Consider the following 17,103-nt stretch of genomic DNA (forward strand, 5'->3'; position numbering starts at 1 on the left):
ACCAACTGGTGCTGTAGCCAGATTCCACATTCAGCTCTGTTTGCCCCAGATAATATATGGAAAATTCAAATTCAAACATGCAGGGCTAGTAAAGTCATTAAATGGCGGCTCTGGGCTTTACTTCCATGCGGGGGATCCCCCTTCTGACCTCTAACCCTCCCCTGCCCAAAGACAAAATAGAGGAAATTAATACAATGTAAAAAAAAATGAAAAAACAAAACCACCCCCTGTACCAGCCACGTTTTGACCCAGAAATGAAAAAGCACCAGTATCATTACACCAGTAATTAATTTGACCCAATGGGTTCAAACTCGTGAGGGGTTTTGGGGACAGTGTGTTCTGATCAGAGCGGGGTTGGGGGAAGATGCTTTCAGCAGTGGCAGTTTGGATGGGCGGGAGGAGAAAGGAATCCAGAAGGCTGGAGACCATCCCCTAGTGGTATTGCCAACCCAAAACGTTCACAAATCATGACTCAGGATCCCAATATCATGAGGTTACGTTTTTAAAAAATTATGGGATGTTTTTCACTCTGTCTGTCACTTGCGGAACTCCCCCTGCGTCCTCACACCCTCCACTCCCGTGTCTTGGAGATAAATCGTGTTACCAGCTCTGCCCAATGTAGAGAGTGAGGGGATTCAGGTGCTTCTCCAGTTTATGTGATTTCTAACTGGGAGAGCAGGGGGTGAAGACTTGTGCGTACCCTCCTCCACATTGAGGCAAGAGGTGAATTTCATATGTTGGGTTTGTACTCCAAAGAGGGGTGGACATCTAGGTGCTGTTACAAGCCTCGTAAGCTGAGTCGTCCCAGACCAGATCTCTGTCTCTGTGCAGCTGGGTGTGCGCCTGCCTGCGTGCTTGGCTGGAAAAGGCTGGGGAGCTTAGCCAGCAAGACCAGGTAAAAGGGGGCCCGGGTGTCAGAATAGTCTGACTCAGTGGCGCACCCGCACACCAGGTGGCATCCCAAGGGTCCAGCCCATCACAAGCTTGATATGAAGAAACAGGTGTTGCTTGGTGCCTGTAGCCCCACCATTACTACAAGCAGCAGTGATGGAAGGAGGAAGAGACAGAAAGTAAGAGAGACTCGCAAAGGCCAATTTCTTCTCTGACGGACAGGCCAAAGACTTCCCAGAATGACAACCAGGAAGCTCTCTCAGGACCAACCAATTCCCCAGGACTCGGAAGCCAGCACTAGGAACTGAACAAAGAAATCCTTGTAGAGCAGATGGGTCTATATTTCACTGGAACGGCAAATGTGTATGCCCACCATGAACACAAGACATAAGCACAAACGTGAAGGGTGGTAAAATAAGCACGTGGATGTGCCTTGATCAGCGGGACGTGGAAGGAACCCAGGCCGGGCAGTGACCCAGAGATATTGGAACAGACTCTCAAATGACCGCATCCGCAGAAGAACCAAGCGCCTACAAGGAATGTGTGTGACCTTGTACGACAACAGACCAGGAAAGAGTGACCCTCCCAAACCCAGAGGTCTGTATCTCCATTGCCAAACCAATGGTGTCTGAGTTAACGAAAACAAAACAGAACACGAGCAAACGAACAAAAAAAGGGTGGGTGCTAAGTTATATTTCTGAAGCTCTAGACTTTTTGGGGGCTGCAATAGATTGTTAGCTAAGGAAGCAGGTTACGGTGTCCGTAGTCAATGTTCCCATCTCCCATACACGTGGCCAAAGAGAGATGTTGTGAAGTACCTTTCCCCACGGGGGTGTTATCGTGTGATAGCATGATTCTGTGCAGTCTAATATGTGGGAATGTAGCTGTAGATTTCTGAAGATATTTAGGTGGCCAACTCTGGTAGGTGCCTAAATGCCTTTAAATCGGGGCCTTAGAGAACTCTTTGTTCAGGCCGTGTTTCACGAGAGGGAAATCTCTACCGAGAGGAATGCATAATGCCTGAATGGTGCCCTGGCTTGGCTCTCTCCTTTACTACTTTACCGCTGAACCTGGGGAGAAGCAGCCGCTAGCCCAAAGACCCTGAGATCACAACATACAAGAAAGCCCCAGGCCGTGAGAGACGATGTGTTATATTATCCCCAGAGCTGTGGTGCAGAGGGGTGAACTGAGCTGGGAAGTGGCAGAACGTTGCTGTGGCATTTCTTCGGGGCAGGGTAAATACAGAAGAACTGGAGAGCAGATTTTAACAGAGAATTGTGGGAATGGAGGGCTTGGGCTCAGGCTATCACAGCTGCTCTGTGCCTTGGATCTCTAAATCTTCTCCAGCAGCCAGGGACCAGCTCCGTCCCTGACGTTTCACATCCCCAGCCATTTCAATGATGCTACGACCCCCCAGGGAAGAAAGGGGGTTGGTTTAAAATCTTGGAGCATCCTTGATGTCAAATGCCCATTGGCTGCTTAACCAACGGGTCTCTCCTTGCTGCTGTCACGGTGCTGCCGGGGGGGTGACTTCTCCCCCACTTGGGGGATTCTGGCCGGGGCTGGAGCCTGTCTCTTTAGGGGATTCTTGCTCCAGCCCTTTTTGGAATTTCAGCCCTGCCTCGCGGAATCCCCCCCTCTGATTGGCTGCCTGGCCGTCTGCCCCGCTTCCTGGGAAAGAGGAGCCAATGGGGGCGCAGCCGGGGGCAGGCAGTGCTCCGTCCTCTGTTCCCATGAGCCCACAGCACCCTCAAAGACGGGAGGGGGTAGGGCATGGAGCCCAACAGATTCAGTCTCCTCTGGTCCCTCCAGCCCCCCCATTGCTCTACCAGCCTCTCTCCTTTCTGCAACACCGGGTGTGGGGAGGTGAACGGCAAGAGAGGAACCCCTCAGAAACTCCCCCAGACCAGAAACAGGAGGAGGGACCCCAGTGCGACGCCCCCAGGCCCCGGAGCTGCAGGAGGCTCAGAGGGGACGCTATGGGGGACAGAAGTCAGGTGGCGGCTGGGGATTGTGAGATGTGGGGGCAGGGCTGAGGGTGGGGAGTGGGGAGAAAGGACTGGTATGGGCTGCAGGCAGTGGGGGGCTAATGTGGGGCTGAGATCCCCTGCAGCAGGCACCTGAATCCCCTCATTCATTTCCTCTATTTTGTCTTTGGGCTTGGGAGAATTAGAGGTCAGAAGGGGGAACAGAATGTGGAATCTGCCTACACCACAGTTGGTGTCTCAGTGCAGCGGCGCCTTGCAGCTGTCGCTTGTACGGACAGAGGATGATTTCCCAGTGAGAGGCGTATTTGCTGGATGGTGACCAGAGAGGGAGGATTAAGGAAACACCAGGACAGGGGTAGTCTCGTGAACTCTCCATTTTAATATCTCACATGTACAACCGGAGACTGAAGCAAGAAGCCGAGGGGTAAAATTATCCCGGCGTCAAGGTACAAATCGTATTTCTCACATGCGCTGAGAACAATGTCAGAGATACAAGGCCAATTGAGAAGAGAAGAGAAGGGGGAATCTGCGCAGTGGCCGACAGTGAAAGGAGGACATGCAAAGCTTTATAAATTCAAGGCAAGCTCAGGAGAACACACAGGGAGCTGGCAATGGGTTTGACATTCGGTGCATTTTTGCCTCGATCCGTGCTGAGCCCAGTTACTTCAGCTTCTGGCAGGGCACCTTGCAGATCTTCTGCTGCTGCTGCTGCTGCTGCTGTGGTTTCCCATGGCAAGACCCTCCGCTGTGGCAAGATGATCCTCCACCATGACAAGATGAACCTCCACTACTATGGCAAGAAGACCCACCGCTGTGGCAAGAAGACCCTCCGCTGTGGCAAGATGATCCTCCACCATGGCAAGAGGATCCTCCGCTCCCATGGCAAGAGGACCCACTGCTGTGGCAGCGGTCTTGTTTGTGGCACTGGTCTTTCTCCTGGCGGGAGCACATCTTTCTGTAGCTTGGGTAACCCTGAAAGAAAAAGACAGCCATCCCTCACTGCGTGCCAACACAAGAGGAACCTTTGTGGAGATCCCACTTCCTTCCAGCGCAGAATACACAAGAAGTTGCTTTATGAAATATTGAATGGAGAAGCCAAGAGGCTTTTCGGCCTGAAAGTTTGATCCCCAAGGAGGAGATGAGAAGATATCTAAGAGGCTCCCATCTCACCCATCCCATCCCCTAGTAGAGAGATAAATAGATAATGCTAGTACCACACAGACAAGCTTCTCTCCCTTTCTTCTCTAGAACCATAATGCTGTCTGCTCTTCCCTTTGGGCATTGCAATATTGAGAAGATTCCCCATAACAACGGGCCCAGATTAGAAGTGAAAAGGCTCAAGTAATCAGTGAGAAGTTGGTGTGCACAATTAGAGCCCAGGGCCAGATTCAGTGCACCACATCCTCAGCCGGTGTCTAATGACACAGATCCATTAAAATGTGTCCCCTTATATTTTTTCTCAGTTGTTTTTTTTATTTAGTATTTGTCCTGTATTATCACTGAGGTCCCCTATTATCGCCCAAGGCCCCAGGGTGCTAGGTGCTGTGCAACCACAGAACACAAACATGGTCCCTACTCTGAAGAGCTTTGCAATCTAGGTAGAAGACAAGAGACGGGGAGTAGCTATACCAGATGAGGAGCATAAAGTAATAATGCAAAAATATTGGTCAGCATGAAGTTTTCCAGCTGAAACTACAAATAATGTTATTTTCCATGAATAGCCAAAGAGAATCAGCATAATCGGACTTACCCTATTCACCACCAGGAACGTGCGAAGAGAACTGAAGTGAAGTGAGTGAAGAGTTGAGGGGTGCCAGACCTTTTATATCATGTTGGATCTATCCTTCCGGAAATGAGACACAAGCTGGTGATAGTGACTTGTTTGTTTATCATCTCAAGCCTGCACTAATTACCCAAAATATTGCTTTGCTGGTTTGACTCATGATTGTATCAGTAGATCAATATGTCTCCTGTATGCCCTCCGTATTTCCCATTGGTGCATGAAAATGTTAATTCCAGCCACACCTGGAGTGACATACAGGCAGGTATGGGGAAAAACCGGTGTGATGTTCATTGTGGGTTTGCAAAGTCTCACTGCTCTGTTAATTGTTTCAAACCCCAAAATTTTGGGGGAGTTCAAACACAATGGTGATGGGCAACAGTGAGTTTGGTTGTATCAAAAAAAGGAACCAAAAGGTTAAATTTTGCTATCTTATATAAATGCCACAGGAGGATGTTGTAATAAGTATACATACAATATGATGGGGGCTAATTTAGCTACAATGAGTCAGGAAAAGTATCTTGGAGTCATCATGGATAGTTCTCTGAAGATGTCCACGCAGTGTGCAGAGGCGGTCAAAAAAGCAAACAGAATGTTAGAAATCATTAAAAAGGGGATAGAGAATAAGACTGAGAATATAGTATTGCCCTTATATAAATCCATGGTACGCCCACATCTCGAATACTGTATACAGATGTGGTCTCCTCACCTCAAAAAAGATATTCTAGCACTAGAAAAGGTTCAGAAAAGGGCAACTAAAATGATTAGGGGTTTGGAGAGGGTCCCATACGAGGAAAAATTAAAGAGGCTAGGACTCTTCAGCTTGGAAAAGAGAAGACTAAGGGGGTATATGATAGAGGTATATAAAATCATGAGTGATGTTGGGAAAGTGGATAAGGAAAATTATTTACATAATACAAGAACTAGGGGTCACCAAATGAAATTAATAGGCAGCAGCTTTAAAACAAATAAAAGGAAGTTCTTCTTCACGCAGCACACAGTCAACTTGTGGAACTCCTTACCTGAGAAGGTTGTGAAGGCTAGGACTATAACAATGTTTAAAAGGGAACTGGATAAATTCATGGTGGCTAAGTCCATAAATGGCTATTAGCCAGGATGGGTAAGAATGGTGTCCCTAGCCTCTGTTCGTCAGAGGATGGAGATGGATGGCAGGAGAGAGATCACTTGATCATTGCCTGTTAGGTTCACTCCCTCTTGGGCACCTGGCATTGGCCACTGTCAGTAGACAGATACTGGGCTAGATGGACCTTTGGTCTGACCCAGTACGGCCGTTCTTATTTTCTTATGTTCTTATGTTAAGAAGCATGTCAAGAAGGGGTCTTTGAGCATGATAGTATGTTTACATATGGAATGATAGCTAGGAATTAAGGCCCAGATTTTTATAGGTTTCTAATGAAGTTCCATGTATAATTGGTTTATAAAGGGCGATTAAAGGGAGAATAGCCGTAAGTAGAGTTGATCATGAAACAGGAGGTTTTTCTATGGAAAGTTTGAAGGTTTCCTTGGTATATTCTAACCGATATATTTCTGTTCTGTAATGCTGCTGCAATGTTTCATGGGAGCTGAATCCGGGCTGCCTTGTGCACCCATTCTCTTCAGCAAGCCTAGCTTCCTGGTGAGAGGACGTCTCCAGTGAATAAGATTTCGTCGTGGGTATTTTGACTAACAGTCATAGACAGGCCATGGGCAATAAACAAGAATTGATGGAACGTGACCTGCTCATAACTTTTCCTATTAAGACGCCTGAGTTAATGTTTGCTGTCCTGGGGTTAGAAAGCTATAAAAATCTGGGCCTTAATTCCTAGACATCATTCCATTCGTAAACATACTATCGTACCCAAACATCCCCTCTTGGGATGCTACTTATTACAACATCCTTCTCTTGCATTTATATAAGATAGCAAAATTCAATAGACATAATATAACCTGCTCACATACTCAACATTCTGTTACGCCCCCAGAAAGCCTAGATCCTCACAGAGTTAACGTAACGCCAACTTTTTGGTTCCTTTTTTTGATATAAGCAAACTCTTAAATTGCTTCTCTCTCTCTATCATTCTCTCTCTAGACTTTTGATTTTAGGCTGCTGCCCATCACAGTAGTGTTTGAACTCCACAAAAATTCTGGCATTTGAATCCATCACCAGAACAGAGAGACTTTGCAAACCCACAATGAACATCACACCGGTTTTTCCTCATACCTGCCTGTATGTCACTCCAGGTGTGACTGGAATTAACATTTTCATGTACCAATGGGAAATACGGATGGCATACAGGAGACATATTGATCTACTGATACTACCATGAGTCAAACCAGCAAAGCAATATTTTGGGTAATTAGTGCAGGCTTGAGATGATAAACAAACAAGTCACTATCACCAGCTTGTGTCTCATTTCCGGAAGGATAGATCCGACATGGTATAAAAGGTCTGGCACCCCACAGCTCTTCACTCACTTCACTTCAGTTCTCTTTGCACTTTCCTGCTGGTGAATAGGGTAAGTCCGGTTATGCTGATTCTCTTTGGCTATTAATGGAAAATAACATTATTTGTAGTTTCAGCTGGAAAACTTCATGCTGACCAATATTTTTGCATTATTACTTCATGCTCCTCATCTGGTATAGCTACTCCCCATCTCTTGTCTTCTACCTAGATTGCAAAGCTCTTCAGAGTAGGGACCATGTTTGTATTCTGTGGTTGCACAGCACCTAGCACCCTGGGGCCTTGGGCGATGATAGGGGACCTCAGTGATAATACAGGACAAATACTAAATAAAAAAAATAACTGGAAAAAATATAAGGGGCTACATTTGAATGGATCCGTGTCATTAGACACCGGCTGAGGATGTGGTGCACTGAATCTGGCTCTGGACTCTAATTGTGCACACCAACTTCTCACTGATTACTTGAGCCTTTTCACTTCTAATCTGGGCTCCTTGTTATGGGGAATCTGCTAAATATTGCGATGCCCAAAGGGAAGAGCAGACAGCTTTATGGTTCTAGAGAAGAAAGGGAGAGAAGCTTGTCTGTGTGGTACTAGCATTATATATTTATCTCTCTACTAGGGGATGGGATGGGTGAGATGGGAGCCTCTTAGATAACTTCTCATCTCCTCCTTGGGGATCAGAACTTTCAGGCCGAAAACCCTCCTGGCTTCTCCATTCAATATTTTATAAAGCAACTTCTTGTGTATTCTGCGCTGGAAGGAAGTGGGATCTCCACAAAGGTTCCTCTTGTGTTGGCACGCAGTGAGGGATGGCTGTCTCTTTCTTTCAGGGTTACCCAAGCTACAGAAAGATGTGCTCCCGCCAAGAGAAAGACCAGTGCCACAAACAAGACCGCTGCCACAGCAGTGGGTCCTCTTGCCATGGGAGCGGAGGATCCTCTTGCCATGGTGGAGGATCATCTTGTCACAGCGGAGGGTCTTCTTGCCATAGTAGTGGAGGTTCATCTTGTCATGGTGGAGGATCATCTTGCCACAGCGGAGGGTCTTGCCATGGGAAACCACAGCAGCAGCAGCAGCAGAAGATCTGCAAGGTGCCCTGCCAGAAGCTGAAGTAACTGGGCTCAGCACGGATCAAGGCAAAAACGCACCGAATGTCAAACCCATTGCCAGCTCCCTGCATGTTCTCCTGAGCTTGCCTTGAATTTGTAAAGCTTTGCATGTCCTCCTTTCACTGTTGGCCACTGCAGATTCTCCCTTCTCTTCTCAGTTGGCCTTGTATCTCTGATGTTGTTCTCAGTGCGTGTGAGAAATACGACTTGTACCTTGACGCTGGGATAATTTTACCCCTCGGCTTCTTGCTTCAGTCTCTGGTTGTACATGTGAGACATTAAAATTGAGAGTTCACGAGACTTCCCCTGTCCTGGTGTTTCCTTAATCCTCCCTCTCTTGTCACCACACAACAAATTCGCTTCGCACTGGGAAATCATCCTCTGTCAGTACACACGATTGCTGCAAGGCACCACTGCACTGAGACACCAACTGGTGCTGTAGCCAGATTCCACATTCAGCTCTGTTTGCCCCAGATAATATATGGAAAATTCAAATTCAAACATGCAGGGCTAGTAAAGTCATTAAATGGCGGCTCTGGGCTTTACTTCCATGCGGGGGATCCCCCTTCTGACTTCTAACCCTCCCCTGCCCAAAGACAAAATAGAGGAAATTAATACAATGTCAAAAAAAATGAAAAAACAAAACCACCCCCTGTACCAGCCACGTTTTGACCCAGAAATGAAGAAGCACCAGTATCATTACACCAGTAATTAATTTGACCCAATGGGTTCAAACTCGTGAGGGGTTTTGGGGACAGTGTGTTCTGATCAGAGCGGGGCTGGGGGAAGATGCTTTCAGCAGTGGCAGTTTGGATGGGCGGGAGGAGAAAGGAATCCAGAAGGCTGGAGACCATCCCCTAGTGGTATTGCCAACCCAAAACGTTCACAAATCATGACTCAGGCTCACAATATCATGAGGTTACGTTTTTAAAAAATTATGGGATGTTTTTCACTCTGTCTGTCACTTGCGAAACTCCCCCTGCGTCCTCACACCCTCCACTCCCGTGTCTGGGAGACAAATCTTGTTACCAGCTATGCCCAATGTAGAGAGTGAGGGGATTAAGGTGCTTCTCCAGTTTATGTGATTTCTAACTGGGAGAGCAGGGGGTGAAGACTTGTGCGTACCCTCCTCCACATTGAGGCAAGAGGTGAATTTCATATGTTGGGTTTGTACTCCAAAGAGGGGTGGACATCTGGGTGCTGTGACAAGCCTCGTAAGCTGAGTCATCCCAGACCAGATCTCTGTCTCTGTGCAGCTGGGTGTGCGCCTGCCTGCGTGCTTGGCTGGAAAAGGCTGGGGAGCTTAGCCAGCAAGACCAGGTAAAAGGGGGCCCGGGTGTCAGAATAGTCTGACTCAGTGGTGCCCCAGCACACCAGGTGGCATCCCAAGGGTCCAGCCCATCACAAGCTTGATATGAAGAAACAGGTGTTGCTTGGTGCCTGTAGCCCCACCATTACTACAAGCAGCAGTGATGGAAGGAGGAAGAGACAGAAAGGAAGAGAGACTCGCAAAGGCCAATCTCTTCTCTGACAGACAGGCCAAAGACTTCCCAGAATGACAACCAGGAAGCTCTCTCAGGACCAACCAATTCCCCAGGACTCGGAAGCCAGCACTAGGAACTGAACACAGAAATCCTTGTAGAGCAGATGGGTCTACATTTCACTGGAACGGCAAATGTGTATGCCCACCATGACCACAAGAGCTGCCGGGGAGTTGACTTCTCCCCCCCTTGGGGGATTCTGGCCGGGGCTGGAGCCTGTCTCTTTAGGGGATTCTTGCTCCAGCCCTTTTTGCAATTTCAGCCCTGCCTCGCGGAATCCCCCCCTCTGATTGGCTGCCTGGCCGTCTGCCCCGCTTCCTGGGAAAGAGGAGCCAATGGGGGCGCAGCCGGGGGCGGGCAGTGCTCCGTCCTCTGTTCCCATGAGCCCACAGCACCCTCAAAGACGGGAGGGGGTAGGGGATGGAGCCCAACAGATTCAGTCTCCTCTGGTCCCTCCAGCCCCCCCATTGCTCTACCAGCCTCTCTCCTTTCTGCAACACCGGGTGTGGGGAGGTGAACGGCAAGAGAGGAACCCCTCAGAAACAGGAGGAGGGACCCCAGTGCGGCGCCCCCAGGCCTCGGAGTTGCAGGAGGCTCAGAGGGGACGCTATGGGGGACAGAAGTCAGGTGGCGGCTGGGGATTGTGAGATGTGGGGGCAGGGCTGAGGGTGGGGAGTGGGGAGAAAGGACTGGTATGGGCTGCAGGCAGTGGGGGGCTAATGTGGGGCTGAGATCCCCTGCAGCAGGCACCTGAATCCCCTCATTCATTTCCTCTATTTTGTCTTTGGGCTTGGGAGGATTAGAGGTCAGAAGGGGGAACAGAATGTGGAATCTGCCTACACCACAGTTGGTGTCTCAGTGCAGCGGTGCCTTGCAGCTCTCGCTTGTACGGACAGAGGATGATTTCCCAGTGAGAGCCGAATTTGCTGGGTGGTGACCAGAGAGGGAGGATTAAGGAAACACCAGGACAGGGGAACTCTCGTGAACTCTCAATTTTAATATCTCACATGTACAACCGGAGACTGAAGCAAGAAGCCGAGGGGTATAATTATCCCAGCGTCAAGGTACAAATCGTATTTCTCACACGCGCTGATAACAATGTCAGAGATACAAGGCCAACTGAGAAGAGAAGGGAGAATCTGCAGTGGCCGACAGTGAAAGGAGGACATGCAAAGCTTTACAAATTCAAGGCAAGCTCAGGAGAACACGCAGGGAGCTGGCAATGGGTTTGACATTCTGTGTGTTTTTGCCAACGATCCGTACTGAGCCCAGTTACTTCAGCTTCTGGCAGGGCACCTTGCAGATCTTCTGCTGCTGCTGCTGCTGCTGTGGTTTCCCATGGCAAGACCCTCCGCTGTGGCAAGATGATCCTCCACCATGACAAGATGAACCTCCACTACTATGGCAAGAAGACCCACCGCTGTGGCAAGAAGACCCTCCGCTGTGGCAAGAGGATCCTCCGCTCCCATGGCAAGAGGACCCACTGCTGTGGCAGCGGTCTTGTTTGTGGCACTGGTCTTTCTCCTGGCGGGAGCACATCTTTCTGTAGCTTGGGTAACCCTGAAAGAAAGAGACAGCCATCCCTCACTGCGTGCCAACACAAGAGGAACCTTTGTGGAGATCCCACTTCCTTCCAGCGCAGAATACACAAGAAGTTGCTTTATGAAATATTGAATGGTGAAGCCAGGAGGCTTTTTGGCCTGAAAGTTCTGATCCCCAAGGAGGAGATGAGAAGTTATCTAAGAGGCTCCCATCTCACCCATCCCATCCCCTAGTAGAGAGATAAATAGATAATGCTAGTACTACATAGATAAGCTTCTCTCCCTTTCTTCTCTAGAACCATAAAGCTGTCTGCTCTTCCCTTTGGGCATCGCAATATTGAGCAGATTCCCCATAACAACGGGCCCAGATTAGAAGTGAAAAGGCTCAAGTAATCAGTGAGAAGTTGGTGTGCACAATTAGAGCCCAGGGCCAGATTCAGTGCACCACATCCTCAGCTGGTGTCTATTGACACAGATCCATTCAAATGTAGCCCCTTATATTTTTTCTCAGTTGTTTTTTTTATTTAGTATTTGTCCTGTATTATCACTGAGGTCCCCTATTATCGCCCAAGGCCCCAGGGTGCTAGGTGCTGTGCAACCACAGAACACAAACATGGTCCCTACTCTGAAGAGCTTTGCAATCTAGGTAGAAGACAAGAGACGGGGGAGTAGCTATACCAGATGAGGAGCATAAACTAATAATGCAAAAATATTGGTCAGCATGAAGTTTTCCAGCTGAAACTACAAATAATGTTATTTTCCATTAATAGCCAAAGAGAATCAGCATAATCGGACTTACCCTATTCACCAGCAGGAGCGTGCGAAGAGAACTGAAGAGAAGTGAGTGAAGAGCTGTGGGGTGCCAGACCTTTTATACCATGTCGGATCTATCCTTCCGGAAATGAGACACAAGCTGGTGATAGTGACTTGTTTGTTTATCATCTCAAGCCTGCACTAATTACCCAAAATATTGCTTTGCTGGTTTGACTCATGATTGTATCAGCAGATCAATATGTCTCCTGTATGCCATCCGTATTTCCCATTGGTGCATGAAAATGTTAATTCCAGTCACACCTGGAGTGACATACAGGCAGGTATGAGGAAAAACCGGTGTGATGTTCATTGTGGGTTTGCAAAGTCTCACTGCTCTGTTAATTGTTTCAAACCCCAAAATTTTGAGGGAGTTCAAACACAATGGTGATGGGCAACAGTGAGTTTGGTTGTATCAAAAAAAGGAACCAAAAGGTTAAATTTTGCTATCTTAAATAAATGCCACAGGAGGATATTGTAATAAGTAGCATGTCAAGAAGGAGTCTTTGAGCCCAATAGTATGTTTACATATGGAATGATAGCTAGAAATTAAGGCCCAGATTTTTATAGGTTTCTAATGAAGTTTCATGTATAATTGGTTTATAAAGGGGGATTAAAGGGAGAATAGCCGTAAGTAGAGTTGATCAGGAAACAGGAGGTTTTTCTATGGAAAGTTTGAAGATTTACTTGGTATATTCTAACCGATATATTTCTGTTCTGTAACGCTGCTGCAATGTTTCATGGGAGCTGAATCCAGGCTGCCTTGTGCACCCATTCTCTTCAGCAAGCCTGGCTTCCTGGTTAGAGGACATCTCCAGTGAATAAGATTTCGTCGTGGGTATTTTGACTAACAGTCATAGACAGGCCATGGGCAATAAACAAGAATTGATGGAACGTGACCTGCTCATAACTTTTCCTATTAAGACGCCTGAGTTAATGTTTGCTGTCCCGGGGTTAGAAAGCTATAAAAATCTGGGCCTTAATTCCTAGACATCATTCCATTCGTAAACATACTATCCTACCCAAACATCCCCTCTTGGGATGCTACTTATTACAACATCCTTCTCTTGCATTTATATAAGATAGCAAAATTCAATAGACATAATATAACCTGCTCACATACTCAACATTCTGTTACGCCCCCAGAAAGCCTAGATCCTCACAGAGTTAACGTAACGCCAACTTTTTGGTTCCTTTTTTTGATATAAGCAAACTCTTAAATTGCTTCTCTCTCTCTATCATTCTCTCTCTAGACTTTTGATTTTAGGCTGCTGCCCATCACAGTAGTGTTTGAACTCCACAAAAATTCTGGCATTTGAATCCATCACCAGAACAGAGAGACTTTGCAAACCCACAATGAACATCACACCGGTTTTTCCTCATACCTGCCTGTATGTCACTCCAGGTGTGACTGGAATTAACATTTTCATGTACCAATGGGAAATACGGAGGGCATACAGGAGACATATTGATCTACTGATACAACCATGAGTCAAACCAGCAAAGCAATATTTTGGGTAATTAGTGCAGGCTTGAGATGATAAACAAACAAGTCACTATCACCAGCTTGTGTCTCATTTCCGGAAGGATAGATCCGACATGGTATAAAAGGTCTGGCACCCCACAGCTCTTCACTCACTTCACTTCAGTTCTCTTCGCACGTTCCTGGTGGTGAATAGGGTAAGTCCAATTATGCTGATTCTCTTTGGCTATTCATGGAAAATAACATTATTTGTAGTTTCAGCTGGAAAACTTCATGCTGACCAATATTTTTGCATTGTTACTTTATGCTCCTCATCTGGTATAGCTACTCCCCATCTCTTGTCTTCTACCTAGATTGCAAAGCTCTTCAGAGTAGGGACCATGTTTGTGTTCTGTGGTTGCACAGCACCTAGCACCCTGGGGCCTTGGGCGATGATAGGGGACCCCAGCGATAATACAGGACAAATACTAAATAAAAAAAACAACTGAGAAAAAATATAAGGGGCTACATTTGAATGGATCTGTGTCAATAGACACCAGCTGAGGATGTGGTGCACTGAATCTGGCCCTGGGCTCTAATTGTGCACACCAACTTCTCACTGATTACTTGAGCCTTTTCACTTCTAATCTGGGCCCCTTGTTATGGGGAATCTGCTAAGTATTGCGATGCCCAAAGGGAAGAGCAGACAGCATTATGGTTCTAGAGAAGAAAGGGAGAGAAGCTTGTCTATGTAGTACTAGCATTATCTATTTATCTCTCTACTAGGGGATGGGATGGGTGAGATGGGAGCCTCTTAGATAACTTCTCATCTCCTCCTTGGGGATCAGAACTTTCAGGCCAAAAAGCCTCCTGGCTTCTCCATTCAATATTTCATAAAGCAACTTCTTGTGTATTCTGCGCTGGAAGGAAGTGGGATCTCCACAAAGGTTCCTCTTGTGTTGGCACGCAGTGAGGGATGGCTGTCTCTTTCTTTCAGAGTTACCCAAGCTACAGAAAGATGTGTTCCCGCCAGGAGAAAGACCAGTGCCACAAACAAGACCGCTGCCACAGCAGTGGGTCCTCTTGCCATGGGAGCGGAGGATCCTCTTGCCATGGTGGAGGATCATCTTGCCACAGCGGAGGGTCTTCTTGCCACAGCGGAGGGTCTTCTTGCCATAGTAGTGGAGGTTCATCTTGTCATGGTGGAGGATCATCTTGCCACAGCGGAGGGTCTTGCCATGGGAAACCACAGCAGCAGCAGCAGCAGAAGATCTGCAAGGTGCCCTGCCAGAAGCTGAAGTAACTGGGCTCAGCACGGATCGAGGCAAAAACGCACCGAATGTCAAACCCATTGCCAGCTCCCTGCGTGTTCTCCTGAGCTTGCCTTGAATTTGTAAAGCTTTGCATGCCCTCCTTTCACTGTCGGCCACTGCAGATTCCCCCTTCTCTTCTCAATTGGCCTTGTATCTCTGACGTTGTTCTCAGCACGTGTGAGAAATACGATTTGTACCTTGACGCCGGGATAATTTTACCCCTCGGCTTCTTGCTTCAGTCTCCGGTTGTACATGTGAGATATTAAAATGGAGAGTTCACGAGACTTCCCCTGTCCTGGTGTTTCCTTAATCCTCCCTCTCTGGTCACCATCCAGCAAATTCGCCTCTCACTGGGAAATCATCCTCTGTCCGTACAAGCGAGAGCTTCAAGGCACCGCTGCACTGAGACACCAGTCATGGTGTAGTGAGGTTCCACATTCAGCTCTGTTTGCCCCAGATAATAATAAAGGGAAAATTCAAATTCAAACATGCAGGGCTAGTAAAGTCATTTCCTCTGGGTGTCGAGAATAAGAACTATACTACAGACCTACAAAAAGTGCACTTCAGAAAAATGTTCCATTCTTCTCCTGAACAATGGTGGCCAAGATCATCCGGGCTGTAATCCTGACTCCTCCGGAATCAATGGCAAGATTCCCCAAGAGTTCAGGGAGCCGTGAATCCCACCCGCCCACCCCCACGCACAATCTTTAGGGTTTCTTAAAGCAGCACTGTTTGCCTGCATCTCTGCAGAGAGGATTGAAAGAATTAAATGGCGGCTCTAGGCTTTACTTCCATGTGGGGGATTCCCCTTCTGACCTCTAACCCTCCCCGGCCCAAAGACAAAATAGAAGATATTAATAAAATGTTGAAAAAAATGAAAACACAAAACTACCCCCTGTCCAAGCCAAGTTTTGACCCAGAAAGGAAGATGTGCCAGTGTAGTTACACCAGGAATTATTTTGACCCAATGGGTTCAGCAGTAGCAGCTTGGATGGGCAGGAGAAGAAAGGATCTAGAAGGCTGAAGACCATCCCCTAGCGCTTTTGCCCAGATGTTCACAAATCATAGAATATCAGGGTTCAAAGGGACCTCAGGAAATGTCTAGTCTAACCCCCTGCTCAATGGGGGACCAATCCCCAGACAGATCTTTACCCCAGTTCCCTAAATGGCCCCCTCAAGGATTGAACTCCCAACCCTGGATTTAGCAGGCCAATGCTCAAACCACTGAGCTATGCCTCACTGACTCAGCTTCCCCCCCCTCCAATATCATGAGGTTATATTTTTAAAAGATTAGGGGATGTTTTTCCCTCTGTCAGGTTTATGAGCTTTCTCACTGGGTGGGGGGTGAGGAGTTGTCCATGCCCTCCTCCACATTGGGGGATACTTATCCGGCCCGTGGCCCCATAGTATCTGAGCATCTTGAAATCTTTGACATATTGAACCTGTGAGTTAGGACAGTGCCTTTATTCTCATCTCACTGAAGGATTCAGGGCATGAAGGGTCAGATTTGCAAAATGCCTTAAGTGAGGTACTAGCCTACAGCCCCATTTTCAGATGTGACTGGGGCACCAAGAAGCCTAAATCTCATTGAAAATCAGTAGGACTGAGGAGCTTTCAGAGCTTTACTCTAAGTGACTTAGCTAAGGTCACACAGGAGGGCCCAGGCAAACAGGGAACGGATCACTGCTCTCCCCAGTACCAGCCTAGGGCCCTAATCCCCCAGCCATCCCAGCTTGAGAGCACATGGTGATGTTAAAACCATCTATTACAATGTGATATTACACAGACTTGGCAAAGTATTCCAGGGACAAAACGAGAAACCCTCTCACAGGCGAAAGAGAGAGAGTCATAGACCCCAATCCACAGAGGGATTTAGGCACCTAACTCCCATGGGCCCTATCCCATTCCAGCAGCATCTCTAGCCAGCACCCCCATCTAAAACAGGCAATGCTGGTGGCCTGTAGGAGTTAAATGCCGGTTGAGGTATTCAGCATTAACGCCTCCAGCTGAGAAGCAAGCAGAAGCAGCTGACCTTGTTAGGCTCAAAACCTTCAAAAGAGGTTGGGCCCTTCTGCTGGGAGGCTGGGGATCTTATGAAGAAACTAGCCAGCTTGAGAGACACAGACACAAATAGTTGTTGGTTGTTTGGGTTTATTGCTAGATTGTGTGTCTCTGAGGATTTATGCCCAGTGAAGGCAGGCTCC

This window comes from Mauremys mutica, chromosome 17 (genome assembly GCF_020497125.1).
Source record: "Mauremys mutica isolate MM-2020 ecotype Southern chromosome 17, ASM2049712v1, whole genome shotgun sequence".
In the NCBI taxonomy this organism is placed as follows: Eukaryota; Metazoa; Chordata; order Testudines; family Geoemydidae; genus Mauremys; species Mauremys mutica.